This window comes from Peromyscus leucopus, chromosome 20 (assembly GCF_004664715.2).
Source record: "Peromyscus leucopus breed LL Stock chromosome 20, UCI_PerLeu_2.1, whole genome shotgun sequence".
Classification (NCBI taxonomy): Eukaryota; Metazoa; Chordata; class Mammalia; order Rodentia; family Cricetidae; genus Peromyscus; species Peromyscus leucopus.
Window position 1 is genome coordinate 36,785,818 of NC_051080.1, and position 14,913 is coordinate 36,800,730.

Sequence of the window (14,913 nt, forward strand, 5' to 3'; positions counted from 1 at the left end):
AGTCTCACTGTGTAGCTTGCTACTCTGGAACTCGCTACTAGACCAGGCTGGCCTGAAAGTCATAGACATCCACCTGCCTCTGTCTTCTGAGTGCTGGGATTAAGGAATGTGCCACCATTCCAGGCTTTGCGGCGTCACCATTCCGGACCTTTCCTTCCTTTCTTTTTTTTTATTCTCATTTTATCTTTTTTCATTAATAGGTGCTTAATTTTGTAATTGAAAAATTTAAGTTGGGTTGGGCATGGTGGCTCATGCCTTTAACCCAGTACTTGGGAGGCAGGGGCAGGAGGATCTCTGTGAGTTCGAGGCCAGCCTGGTCTACAGAGAGACTTTCAGGATAGCCAGGGCTACACAGAGAAATAAATAAATAAATAAATAAATAAGGGAAAAAGTTGGGCATGATGGGTCATGTCTGTCATCCAGCACTTGAGAGGCTGAGGCAGGAGGATTGCCACAAGTTTGAGGTCAGCCTGGGCCACACAGTGAGATTCTGTCTCAAAAAATTTTTAAAAAATCAAGAGAACAGACAGTTGGGGTTTATTTGTCTGTTTGTTTGTCTATTTTGAGACATGCTTTAAGCCTCCTGAGCGCTGGGATTAAAGGTGCGCGCCAGTACTGCCAGGCTATAACAAACAGTTTAAAATCCAAAAACCCGAGTTCCTCTCGAAGAAGGTGGGCAACAGGGCCCCTCACCAATCATGGTGGGAATGACAAGAAAGGGGAGCCAGAGAGATGGCTACTCTTGCTGCTCTTGAAGATTGGAGTTCAGATCCCAGCAGCTAACCCAGCTCTGATTCCAGCTCCAGGGTATGCCTGATGCCTTTTCCTGGACAGCTCCCCCACCCCACCTCACCCCCGCACCTGTGGGCACCGCCCCCATATATATCCTGTGTATATACATAGATTAAAGAGGAAAAGAAAGAAACGTTTGTGGGCAAATGCCCTGTCCAGTGTGGAGGAGTTGATTAGATTGTTTTCACTGTGCTCTGTCCCTTCCAAATCTCTATTACGTGCCTAAATTATCAGGACTAAGGCAGGCTTGGTGCTATGTCCCGGCAGTCCTATGTACTGCAGAGGTTGAGGCTTCCGGAAGGATCTCAATCCAGTTCAAGGCCAGCCTGGAAACCTTAGGAAGACGTGTCTACAGCCAGGAAATGAAGGGAAGCTGGCGCTTCCCAGCTTCCTGTTTCCCTCTTCCTCTGTCCAGGACCCCACCCCTGGGAAGCGGTCTCCCCCATCAGGCTGAGTCCTCTCTCTTCAAACCTTTCTGGGGGTCTGGGAGACATTCAGAGGGTAAGGTGCTTGCTGTACACCAAGGGGACCTGAGTTTGGTCCTCTGCACCCATGTAAAAGGCTAGGTGTGACGTGACTGACTTGCTTAGAGCCCGGTACTGGTGGGGTGGGGTGGGAGGCTCAGGGATAGGATGATCCCCAGAGCTCGCTCCCTGGCCAGTCACTTTAGCTACAATGGTGAGCCCTGGGTTCGGTGAAAGGTTCTTTCTCATTAATTAGTTGCCAGGCATAATGGTCCATGTCTTCAACCCCAGCTTCCTACCCACAGAGGTAGGGGATCTCTGGAGTTCCAGGCCAGCCTTGTCTGTGCAGGGAGTCCAGGCCAGCCTGTCTCAAAAACAAACAAACTAAATGAATAAGGTGGAATACAATAGAGGAAGACAGCTGATGTTGACTTCATGTGCACCCCCTACACACACACACACACACACACACACACACACACACACACACACCACACACACACACACATCCCACAAGGAAATGACATAGGCCTCTCTGGAAACACTGTTAAAGACATATCCAAATCCAGTCAGGCTGACAGGGTTAACCATCTTTTAAAAGTCTTCTTGTGAATTTAACAGCTAAAAATGTTACTAGAATATTCCATCATGATCCTCAAAGGCTTATGGCCATTTCATTACACAAAATGCATTTAGTTCATTTGTAAGGCACCCCGAATCTTTTTTTTTTCATTGTATTTCATGTGTCTGGATGTGTGCCTGTGCACCATGTGCCCCTGATGCACACAGAGGCTAGAAGAAGGATTTGGAGCCCCTGGGGTAGGATTTACAGATGGGTGAGAGCCACTCTGTGGGTGCTGGGAATGGAACCTGGGTCCTCTGGAGGAGTAGTCAGTGGTCCTAACCACTGAGCAACCTTCCCAGTCCTGGTGCCTAAAATCTTAACAGTTCCTACATAATTAAAAAAAATCCCAAAGTCTCTTCTGAGACTCAAGGCAATTGCTTAACAGTCAGCTTCTGTAAAGGAAACACATACAAAGTCACACACTTCTAGTAAACCACAGAATGGAATAAACACCCTCATTCCAAAAGAGCTGAATGGGCATGGCCAGGAAAGTTTTACCAAAGCAAGACCGAAGGGAAAAAAAAAAACCACCAAGGCAAACACCAAAGCCTACAGCTCTGCCTGCCACCTGGGGCGGGTTGGTTCACCTCTCCAGCTCTGTCATCTGCAGTACACAGAACATCTTTTGACAGCTCCACCCCAGGCCTGCCTCCTTTTGTGGACAGCCCATCTACAAAACAGTGGGCTCTCCATTGCGACTCAGCCTTCTCCACAACTTCACAAAATGACTCAGCACAGCTTCCTCAGGGGTAATCCAATCTGACACTGCCCTACTTAGAGCTTTCTGGAATCTTGGTGTAAGCCTCAGTGGCCCCATAATAAGTGACGTTTTGCAAAACCCGTACCATGTGGGTAACAGTTCTAAGTCTCTGCTCCTCAGTTCAACCTCTTTGGAAAGCCCTTCCATTCACACTGCCCAGCAGGGTTGTCTCCTAGGTGACTCCAAATCCAGTCCCGTTGGCCATGAAGATTAGCAGCACAGGTCCCATAGTAGTGGTTGGAAACAAAAATCTTGGCAAGGCACACTGTTCAGGGTTCTAGGCTGAAGCCACAAGCAGGAATTCCAGCTAGTTAAACACCAAGAGAACCAAAAGATGTTGAGGGTCAGTTTGATTAGGCACTTGAAGATGCTGGGTGGCCCACTGAGTCCCTAAGAAAGATGTGAGAACTGGACTGAGGGGCTTCAGGAGGGACCCCAAGACTAGTGTTCAGTCGGGGATGACAGTGAGCGTGGCTATTGTGCAGGACGTTCCTCCCACACCAGCCATCTGGACACTGGATGCTGACACAGAACCTCTGCCTCAGGTCACCTCCGCTAGGAACACTCGTCAGAATGAAGGAAGAAAAAGTGAGGGGAAGGAGGTTACAATAAGGAGCATAGCACAAGAAGGAAGGGAAACCAGGCATACCACACTAAACGTAAAGAGCATAAATCATTTCATACTGTTCACAAGAAACACCTTTTTTTCCCCTTCTTTTTTTTAAGTCATAGAGGTTGAAAGCAAGGGGACAAACAGATAATCCGGTGTTTAACAGACAGATAATCTGGTCACCATGACAAAACACCGCGACCAGACGTAACTATGAAAGAAATCATTTGTTATGGCCGATGGTTCTCGAGGGGAATTCATAATGACGGGAAGGTTCAGCAGCCAACAGCTGAAGCAGGAAGCTGAGAGATCACGGTTCCATCCGCAACCGGGAAGCCTAGTGAACCAGCTGGACGTGGGAAGAGGCTGTAAACTCTTATATTTTTGGTTGTGAGCCTAGCCTTTAACAGCTGAGCCATCTCTCCAGCCCAAGGCTGTAACCTCTTAAACCCAACCCCCAGTGACCAACTTCCCCCATCAAGACTCCACCTCCTAGCCTGGCAGTGATCCCAGCACTCGGGAGGGGGAGGCAGGCCGAGCTCTGAGTTTGAGGCCAGCCTAGTCTACAGAGCAAGTTCCAGGACAGGCAGGGCTACATAGACCCTGTCTCAAAAAAACAAAAACAACAAAAAATTCCATCTCGTAAAGGTTCTAGAACGTCCCCAACTGGACACCAAGTGTTCAAATATCTGAGCCCGTGGGAGGCATTTCTCATTCAAACTACCACAACAGGCAAATAAAAAGATGGAAGCAAGTCTGTAGGGCAGGAGTGGCTGGTGGCACACACCTTTAGTCTTAGCACGTGGGAGGCAGGTGGATCTCTGTGAGTTCAAGCCCAGCCTGGTCTACATAATGAGTTCCAGGCCAGCTGAGGCTATCTAGTGAGACCACCCTGCCTAAAACAAACAACGAAAACCCGACCTCTCCTGGAGCTGGAGTTACAGGCAGTTGTGAGCTGCCTAAAGTGCATGCTGGAAACAAACCCCAAACCCTCTGCAAGAACAGCAAATGTTCCTGACCGCTGACTCATCTCTGCAGTCCTCAGAGACAACTTTTGTGGGGTTGGGTTTCCCCTTCTGCTCTCGTGTGGGCCCCAGGAATTGAACTCGGGTTGTCAGGCTGTCAGTGTGCAAGTGTTTCTGCCTGCTGACTTCTCACCAAGTCCAGGGTAGCCATAGGAACAAGGCGGGGTTCGAGGCAGTGACAGGTTAAAAGGGGACTTAACGTCATGACATAAAGGAACAATTGAAGAATGTGACATACTATATTTAGACTTTTCCTTGCACCGGAAGAAGGCAGGGGCTTCAGAGATGGCTCGGTGGTTAAGAGTGTTTGCTGCCCTTCCAGAGGACCTGAGTTCGGTTCCTGGTGCCCACATGGTGCTGCTCACAGCTGCCTGTGGCTCCAGGCCCACAAAGGGATCTAGTGTCCTCCACAGGCATCCGTACACACGTGGCACGCATTGACATCGACACATACATACACATGAAGAAAAATAAATCTTTTTTTAAAAACTAGCCGTCAAGAGAGGGAGAGAGATGGCTCAGACACAAGTCTGCTGCTCTTGTAGAGGATGCAAATCCAATTCCTAGCGTCTACATCTGGTAGCTCACAACCATCTCTAACTCCTGCTCCAGGGGCTCTGACGCCTCTGGCCTCCATGGGAACTTATAGTCATGTGCACACACACACACACACACACACACACACACACACACACACACACATTTTTTAAAAAAACAAACAAACAACAAACTTTTTTTTTTTTTTTAAATAGCAGCCATATACATGAAGGAAAAAAACTACTTGAAGTCCCAGATTTGGCTGGAGCGGTAATATTGGTAGGTCAAGGTGGACCGTGCTTGGTCTAATCATGTAGCCCTCCCCCTTTGTCGATACCTTTGTTTCTCCCAAAGCTAAGGGTGTCCGTGCGACTCAACTATAATCTGTCAGTGTAAGAAAATATCTCCTGGGAGAGCATTTAGATTTGACAGACAGACAGACAGACTTTGAGCCTATTTGGTTAGATGAGCTCTAAACCATTTGTGTGGGTGTACTGGTAAATCGTTGCATGCTGTTTGAATTCATTCAGAGTCTGGCTCTGAAGGTGGAGTTGCTTCAGATGCAAGCATGTTTACACCAAGTGTCCCCCAAGACCCCTTGTCTAGGGAATGGGCTGGCCCCATAACCATGAGAGGGAGGAGAGGGAAGAGAGAACCGTAAAACAGCCCAAGAGTTAAAACAGCGTCCTAAGGAACAGCTAGAAGAGCCGGAAGGTGCAGGCACCTGACTTTAATACCAGCACTCGGATCTCTGAGTTCGAGGCCAGCCAGTTCTACAGATCGAGTTTCAGGACAGCCAGGACTACACAGAGAAGCCCGGGCTCAAAAAACAAAAACAAACAACATCAACAACAACAGCTAGCAGGTCAGCCATCTCCCACGATAGAAAAGTGCTCTGAGTGAGAAGAGGCTGGAGGTTCAGCCCCGGAGGCAGCGGGACCCCCAGCTGACTGCCTTTGCCTCTCCAGTTGGTTTCTGCTGGGTGATGCGAGCACCTCACTGAATGATGTTGTCTCTATTTGTTGCTATTTGTTCCTTTATTTGAAAGCCTTACCCGAGGGGACACTCGGCTCTGCCCAGGACTCCATGGGGGAAACACAGCTGGCTGCCTTAATAGGGTTTCCCCAGCTGACTTTTGCTGGACGTTTATAAGCCCCATTTGATGATGTTTTGTTATGGCTGTTCTTCTTTTACTTTGCCTTGTGGCTTACCAAATAAACTTACTCATTAAACCACAACTGTGGCTATTGGAGATCATTCTCAGGACCACACAGAACCATGGGGAAACATACACATAAAGCAGAGAGGCAATAAGCCTGGAAAAAGAGACTTGACATGCACACATAATGCAAGGAGGCAATTTCCCACAATATACAAAGAGTACCTAAAAATCAAACAGCACATGGCGGTGGGGGGGGGGTGTCACCTGAGATACCATCCCTCCCCAGGATCGATTAGCAAAAAGGTGACCATGTACAAACCCATAAGCAGCCCTCACCATACCCAAGCAGCACCATTATGTTGGACTTGACCTTTTCTATCGCTGAAATTGTGGGAGGTAGATGTGCTTAAACCATCAGTGTGTGGCGAGCAGGCTGTACCAGGACGCCCACAGTCACCTTCAACTCAGAATGAAACTTGCACCTGCAAAATGTTTCAGTTGCTGACTCTGACACTGATGTGTCTCTCTCACTTCCTACCAAGCCTGGGGGCTCCTCAGATGCCAAGTGGGGCTATTTGGCCTCTGAAAAGACCCAGAAGGGGCTGGGAGTCCTCCTTCTGGGTACCCCAGCTAATGAAGAAGAACTGGAGTGATAGAGTATGGGCAACCAGCTCCTGAATGCTGGACTTCAGACGAACACTTTTCGTTTTGGTTTCTGAGACAGGGTTTCTCTGTGTAGCCCTGATTGTCCTGGAACTCTCTGCAGACCAGTGTGGGATCCCACAGAGGCTTCCTCGTGAGAACTTACTCAGGGTCAGAGAATCTGAGCTTGCTTTACCCAGCAGGGCTGCATAATGGGATGATTTGACCACAGGCATGGTTACCAGGTGTTTGGAAGGGTCTACACTTGGCTGCACAGTGTGCTTTGATCTTCCAAGGGGGGGGGGTCTTTTGCCTCTCCTCTTGACATATTATAAAAATCCCTTTTCAATAAAGGATGAGGCTGTTGGATATTGACCCAGGCCCTCCCAAAGCTATCCTGTGTTTCTATCTTTCTTATCATCTAAGTCTCTCTATCTATCATTTCTTAATTCCTCTCCTCCACCTAAGAACCCTTCAAAAGGTGGGAACTGGACTCCCACAGACCAGGCTGGCCTTGAACTCAGAGATCCACTTGCCTCTGCCTCCTGAGTACTGGAATTAAAGGCATGTTTGCCACTACCACCTGATCTAATGTTTTGGGGACACAGAGATCTTTGTACTCACAGAGAAGCCTTAAGGAAAACCAAGAATGTTAAATGCACAGGCACCTTTTCTCATTGGAGGAGATAAAATACCTGTTTCCCACTCAGAAAGGTAGGAGTGTGCTGAGGGATATCTTTCTGTACGCTGTGAATATATGTTGTTCCCACTGGTTAATAAATAAGCTGTTTTGACCTATGGCAAGGCAGCTTAGAGGCAGGCGGGAAATCCAAGGAGAGAGACAGGAAAGAAAAAGGCAGAGTTTGGAGAGAGACCCAGCCTGCCAGCCAAGGAAGAACATGCCAGCAGACCAGTAAGCCATGGAACACGTGGCAAAGCATAGATGAATAGAAATGGGTTAATTGAAGATATAAGAGCTAGCTAGCAAGAGGCCTTCCATGGACCATACAGTTTGTAAATAATATTGAGCCTGTGAGTGATTATTTTATAAGCGGCTGTGGGACCTCAGGGCTGGGTGGGACTGGAGAAACCTTCAGACTACAGGAGTGAGTTTGAGGCCAGCCTGGGCTACAGAGTGAGTTCCAGGAAAGGTGCAAAGCTACACAGAGAAACCCTGCCTTAGGGGGTGGGGGTGGGGACAGTCTGCAGGAGTGGATTTTGTTAATGGCCTGATGACTTTTTTTGCTGTCTGTGGAGGCAGATATCACCCACCTTTGCTGTAGAAGAAAACTTCACCTAAATTCCCCAGAATGATTATTCCAGACTCTTCTCTCCATAGACCGTTACCCATCCTTAAGGGAGATGTCACATGTACTTTATGGCCTGCTGACATCTATGCTATTGGTCAGAGACCACACTAGATTCTAGGCCTTTTAGCTACAGAACCCACCCTCATGGTCACACGCACTCTTTAAAAGAGTCTCTACTTAGTCACACCTTAAGCTTTATTGTGCACCGGAAATTGGACTAATTGGATTGATTGTTGCCTGGAAACGTTTGCCCAAATTGTACTGTGTTTTCAATATGCTCACAATGACCATGTGATGGTGGTGCACACCTTTAATCCCAGCCCTCGGGTGCCAGAGGCAGGCGGATCTCTGTGAGTTCAGGACAGCCTAGTCTACAGAGCAAGATCCAGGACAGCCACAGCAGTTATACAGAGAACCCCTTGTGGCTACATTCCCATTGGGCTACACCTGGCCTGGGCTCCAGAGAGCAGCACCTGACCCTAATCTATCCTTTGTTTAGCAGACACCCTTTGTTTCTCTTGTTGCCCTATGTGAATCTTGTCTCAGAGTCTCCCAAGGATACAAAGGCCTATGCAAAACTTGGTTCAGGAAACCCAGGAAATTGTGGTACCTGATGAATCGAGGGACTTGCACTTGGCAATGTATTTTTGGGAGCTCCTTTCAGGTTGTTTTGAACATCTGGAAGTCAACTGGCTAAACTGTAAACATAGAAAAAAAAAGCCCTGGGTGAAGGGAAAAATGTTCCAGTCCTTAGAAACTGGATCACCTTGCAGCCATGAAAGGCTAAATTCATTCTTAAGGTGCCTCTGAGTTTTCTTTTCACAGATTTGTGTGAACCCACACACCCGTGCCTTGACATTTCACGACAAACCCTGTCTTGAGAAACTAAACACACACATGCGCGCGCGTGTGTGTACACACACACACACACACACACACACACACACACACACACACACACACACGCTGACAGTGACACTAGACTCCCCGAAATCTGATCCAGGTTGATGGAATCCATCTACACTAGGTTTTCATTCTCATCTGTTCAAGAGGTTTGCTTCCCTGTCTGAACCTGCAGGGACCTCCTCACTGAAGGATGCTTTTAAGAGGGTTTCTCCCCTAACCCCCCAGTCAAGGTTTTATGTGGCTTAGACTAGCTTCAAACTCACTACACACTGAGGATGTTCGTGAACTTCAAATCTTCCTGCCTCTACCTCCCTGGCGCCTAGGATCACAGGTTGGCACCACTGTGCCAAGTTTTATGTGGTGCTGGGGTTCGAACCCAGGGCTCTGTGCATGCTAGGCAAGCACTCTACCAACTGAGCTACACCCCCAGCCTTTTTTTTAGGTCCTCAAAACTCCAGGCAGAACCAAGCCCACCATCAATGATCGAGTGTTTGCCTCACATGCATGAAACCTTAGTTTCCACGCTCAGCCCTACAGACAGTACCAGGGACTCAGTCGTCAACAAAGGCCATGCCGTGAGAGCCAGAGGCCTTTCTCATCCAGTTGGCTGCCTGGGAAGATGAGGTTTTCCCATCATCACTTTCTTTTGTATTTTTTCTAGGGTATGTTCAGCCCTGAAGGAGATGGAGAGAAGCTTGAGCACACAGCTTCTGCAGGCATGGAGCTCCTACCCTGACAAGGAAGGCCCAGCAGATTCCTACAGGGCCTGAGAGCCAGCCTGTGGGGAAGAGGCTCTGGCTTAGTTTTCTTTCTATTACGGTGATAAACAGCACGACCAAAAGCAACTTGGGAGGAAAGGGCTTGTTCGGTTTCCACATCCTGATCACAGTACCTCAAAAAGGGAAGTCAAGGCAGGAACCTGGAGGCAGGAACAGAAGCCGAGCCCATTGAGGAGTGCTACTTACTGGCTTGCTCCACATAGCTTGCTCAGTGTGCCTTTTCTTTTCTTTCTTCATTTTTTGTTTTTTGTTTTTGTTTTTATTTTTGTTTTTTTGAGACAGGGTTTCTCTGTGTAGTTTTGGTGCCTGTCCTGGAACTCGCTCTGTAGCCCAGGCGGGCCTCGAACTCACAGAGATTCGCCTGCCTCTGCCTCCCGAGTGCTGGGATTAAAGGCGTGCACCACCACTGCCCGGCTCAGTCTGCTTTCTTATACGCCCCAGCACCACTTACCCAGTGTGGCACCGCCCACAGTGGGCTGGACCCTCTCATATCAATCATTAATCAAGAAAAGGCCTCAAAGGTTTGCCCACAGGCCAATCTGATGGAGGCGTTTCCTCAGTGGAGGTCCCTTCCTTCCAGATGACTGTAGCTTGTGTCAAGTTGGCGAAAACCAACCAGCACTACCACCACCACCCCCACCCCCCACCACCCCCACCCCACCCCCACCTCCCGTTGTTAGCTCAGACCACACTTACAAGTAGACTCCCTCCCAAAGATGCAGTAGCTGGAGAGTCAAAAGAACATAAGAACATGGCTACCCAGCAAGCACCTGTGGAACAGAGGCCTGCCACCTACAGGATGTCACAGGCTGGCCAGGACCTGGTACCAAGGCCACCACAGTGACGAGCATGCTCCGGAAGCGTGGGTGTGAAGACAGCGTCCACCTTCCCCTCCCTTCTGCACCTGGGAGAGCTGATGAGAGTGTGGGGTGCGGTGTGACCCCCTTTTTAGGAGAACTCTGGCCACCTAGCTCACAAACATCCTCACCACAGCGAACACCCAGGCCGATGGATCTCCCCTGCTGGTCCTCTCAGGCCATTTGGGGCTGCTTGGGAGGGCTGCCTTGAGCTCTCTGGACTCCCTCTCCCTCTGCAGGGGGCTATCAGCCTGGGAGTCTCTGTGTGAAGGAGCTGAGATCTCCACGTGGTGGGATGCTGAGTGGACTTAATGTAAACAGTGTCAGCCCCGACTCTGTCAGTGTCCTCCTCCTTCCCTCCTTTTCAATTCCTGCACTTCTTTTTTTCTTTCTTTTCTTTTTTTTGGTGACAGAGTCTCACATAGCCCAGGCTGGCCTCAAAATTGCTACATAGCCAAGGATGACCTTGAGCTCCTCCACCCTCCCGCCTCCGAGTATACAGGCTTTGCACATACGGGCCACCACGCCCAGCTTTTTGTTTGGGTTTGTAACCCTGGCTGCCTGGTATTCCCTAAGTAGACCAAGTTAGCTTCGAACTCATAAACAGCTGCTTGCCTCTATTTTCAGAGTGCTGGGAAAGCACTTTTTTTTTTTTTTTTTTTTTTTTTTTGGTTTTTTCGAGACAGGGTTTCTCTGTGTAGCTTTGCGCCTTTTCTGGAGCTCACTTGGTAGCCCAGGCTGGCCTCGAACTCACAGAGATCCGCCTGGCTCTGCCTCCCGAGTGCTGGGATTAAAGGCGTGCGCCACCACGCCCGGCTCTTTTTTTTTTTTTTTTTTTTTTTTTTTTTTTTTTTTTTTTTTTTTTAAAGATTTATTTTTTATGTACATTGGGGTTTTGCCCGCATGAGGCTGCCAGATCCCCTGGAACTGGAGTTACAGACAGTTGTGAACTGCCATGTGGTTGCTGGGAATTGAACCCGGGTCCTTTGGAAGAGCAGCCAGTGCTCTTAATCACTGAGCCATCTCTCCAGCCCCTGGGAAAGCACTTTAAAAAAAAAAAAAAAAAAGAAGAAGATTTTATTTAATTTTATTTTATGTGCATTGGTGTTTTGTCCACATTCATGTCTGTGTGAGGGTGTCCTGGAACTGGAGTTATAGACAATTGTGAACTGCCATGTGAGTGCTGGGAATTGATCCTGGGTCCTCTGGAAGAGCAGCCAGTGCTCTTAACTGCTGAGCCATCTCTCCAGCCCCTGGAACCCTGGAAAGTGGTTTTTTTTTTTTTTTTTTTTTCCCCCAAGACAGGGTTTCTCTGTGTAGCTTTGGAGCTTGTCCTGGAATTCGATCTATATAGACCAGGCTGGCCTCGATCTCACAGAGATCTGCCTGGCTCTGCCTCCTGAGTGCTGGGGTTAAAGGCGTGCGCCACCATTGCCCAGCTGGAAAGTACTCTTAAAGGCATGTAGTACCATGTCTGACTCCTACCTGGATTTCTATTTGTTTGTTTGTTTGTAAAACAAGGACTCACTGTAGACCCAGCCTATATACAGGCTAGGCTCAAATTCACAATCCTCCTGCTTCAGCCTCCCCACCACGGAGACTGCAAGTGTACATAAAGTATGGCTTGAGACCAGCACCACAGAGGACTCTCAGGAAACGCGAGGCTGGGAGGTTCATTCCCCCTCCATTTGTTGACAGTGGGTGACGGCCAACTCCAGTCCTCACCCCAGCATCTGCCCAGTGGCACACACACACACAGCCCCTGGAGCAGGTGAGATGGGCAGCAGAGGCTACGTGAGGGTTCAGCATCCGCCAGAGGCGGGAACTGATGGTGGGTCCCTCGTGATGCTCCCGGAGGCCACTTGCCAGTGTCATGGCTAGTTGGCCACCATGGGACTCCTGACCCTTTAGAGCAACAGTTCTCAACCGGCGGGTCGTGGCCCCTCTGGGGGTCACATATCAGACATCCTGCATATCAGGTATTTCCATGACAATTCATAACAGTCGCAAAGTTATGAAGTAGCAATGAAAATCATTTTATGGTTGAGGATCCCCATAACATGAGGCACTGTCTGAAAGGGTCACAGCATGGGGAGGGCTGAGAACCACTGCTTTAGAGTCATTTACGTCTGCTTAACACCTAGTCAGGCTGCACATCACCTAGGTCCTTGCTGCCACCTATGGGTGACAAAACACAGGGTTTACCACACAGGCTTTCAGTAGCAGCAGCCTCCTAGTTGCGGGGAAGGGGATGCTGCCATGTGAGCATGGTCATCAGACCCGCTGCCCTGCCCCATGGGACACTATCCAGGGCAGCCGGCCGGCCGGTGGGGACAATGAATTACACAGCCCAGAGGGGGGTGTCTGTGCAGGTCACACCTCTGAAGACCCAGTACACATGCCCAGTGAATGCTGCCATGTCCAGGAAATGGCAAGGACCGGAAGCTAAGTACGTCCTTTCTTGGACTTGTGGAATCTGCTCCTCCTGTGGAAAGGATCAGAAGTCGTCAGCGGCTCAACAGGACAAACAAGCTAACACAGCGCTTACTCGAGGCTGCCACTGGTCCTGAGGCTACTGCTTCACATCCAGGAGAGAGAGAGGGCAGCTTGCTGGAACCTGGAGTTGTCCCTGGGCGGTCTTACTGTTCGCATCCCTAGTGGAGACTAAGACATTATAGGAAGCAAGGTCTGGTTGATGAAGGGAAGGTAATCGGTCCCCTCTGATGAAACGATTACCCAGTGTTCCAATTGGAAACTCAGGCTCGATCTTGGTGTGTATGCACACACATGCCTCACCCGACATTCAATCAGGGGTGAGTGTGACAATTCTCCCGCCTTCCTACATCTTCAGCATAAGCATCTCTCCTCTACTGGTCCCTCCTGGTCCCCTCAGACAAATGCACTGATCAGCGGAAGGGGGGCGAAGCAGGAGATGGATACTGTTCACTGCAACCTTGGGGCCCGTATGAAGGGCCTCCAAGGACCAATGGCCATCCTACCAAGAAGTTCTTCCAAATAAATAAATAAAAAGCCAGGCAGTGGTGGTGCACACCTTTAATCCCAGGCAGAGGCAGGCAGGCAGATCTCTGTGAGTTCGAGGCCACCCTGGTCTACAGAGCAAGATCCAGGACAGGCTCCAAAACAACACAGAGAAACCCTGTCTCAAAAAACAAAACAAAGCCAAAACAAACAAACAAACAAAAAGTTCTTGAGTCTCTTTTGTTGTACTTTCATAGGCCCCCCCTCTTTGGAGAATCCCAAAGGGTGTGAGCTTACCGTGGGGTTGAGCTAGGTAGAAGAGGAGGAGACACCACACCTCCATTGGCTCTCTTGACATCCCCTCTGACCTTGGCTGTGGATGGTATGTGGAAGGCCCCTTTGCAGGTCAAATGACAGCTGATGTCACTTTCTAGTCCAGGTTCAATACCACAGGCGGGTGGTTAGGGAGGCGGACACGAGCACACGTAGGGCCAGCCACCCAATGAGGGGCTTCCCTCCCACCCCATTCTCGGGACTGGGCAATGCAGTGTACATCTCAATAGTCTTAGTTCACAACTGACCCCGGTGACCACAGTGGTGGCTATCCATCCTTCCATTCATTCAAACCTCTCACTTTGCTCCCGAGTCACCCCCAAAGCACTCTTTTCTCACAGAACATCCTGGTCTCAGGCTCAGCTTTGGGGATAACTCAGAACACCCCCAAATCTACTTCTTTTCCCTGTCTCCTTACAGATGGGGTCCAATTACCCAATGTTCCAATTGGAAACTCAGGCATGATCTTGGCGTGTATGCACACACATGCCCCACCTCACATTCCATCAGTGTTGAGTGTGACAATTCTCCCGCCTGCCTTACACCCCCAGCATAAGCATCTCTCCCATACAATATCCCTTATTGTGGCCACAGCTATCCTCTGCCCGGACAACTGCATCAGTCTGACCTTCCTCCAGGTTCCTGTCCAGCTCCACCCTGCAAGCCAGTGAGGAACCGAAGCACAGGTGTACTCAGACTCACCCACCAAGCTTTGTGCACTGCCTGCCTGTCTAGGGCTGTCAGGCGTGCAGAGCCTGTGTGAACGTGAGTTAGCCTCACAGTAGACCTGGGTTCTCTAACCTGGGACCGCAGAGCCCCAGGTTGTTGACCCAAAGTTCTAGAACAAGATACTCTGGGGAAAATGCGGAACAAAGCCCACAGAAGCAGGCCCAGTCCGAGGACACTGCAGGGGCCCTACCCACTGACACACTAGTCTCATTTCTGTCCCCAGCTGATTTTCACTGGTGGTCTAGAGGGTTCGGAAGATTGGTTTGTCCCAGATCACAAACTATTGTTGGGAGACCTGGAGACCAACCTAGGCTGTAGTCTTGACCTAGGCTGTAGTCTTGGGGTAGGGAGTTGGTTGTCACACAGCTATGACATCATCAAAAGAAATAATCAGACACACAGG

The 14,913-nt window shown here is 49.4% G+C and overlaps 1 non-coding gene across 1 annotated transcript; it reads right to left on the minus strand.

Annotated features, from left to right (window-relative positions):
• Positions 1-9,188: 9,188 nt before the first annotated feature.
• Positions 9,189-9,262, minus strand: Trnaa-agc. Its single transcript has one exon. It is a non-coding gene; the product is annotated as a tRNA-Ala (tRNA).
• Between the last annotated feature and the right edge of the window lie 5,651 nt (positions 9,263-14,913).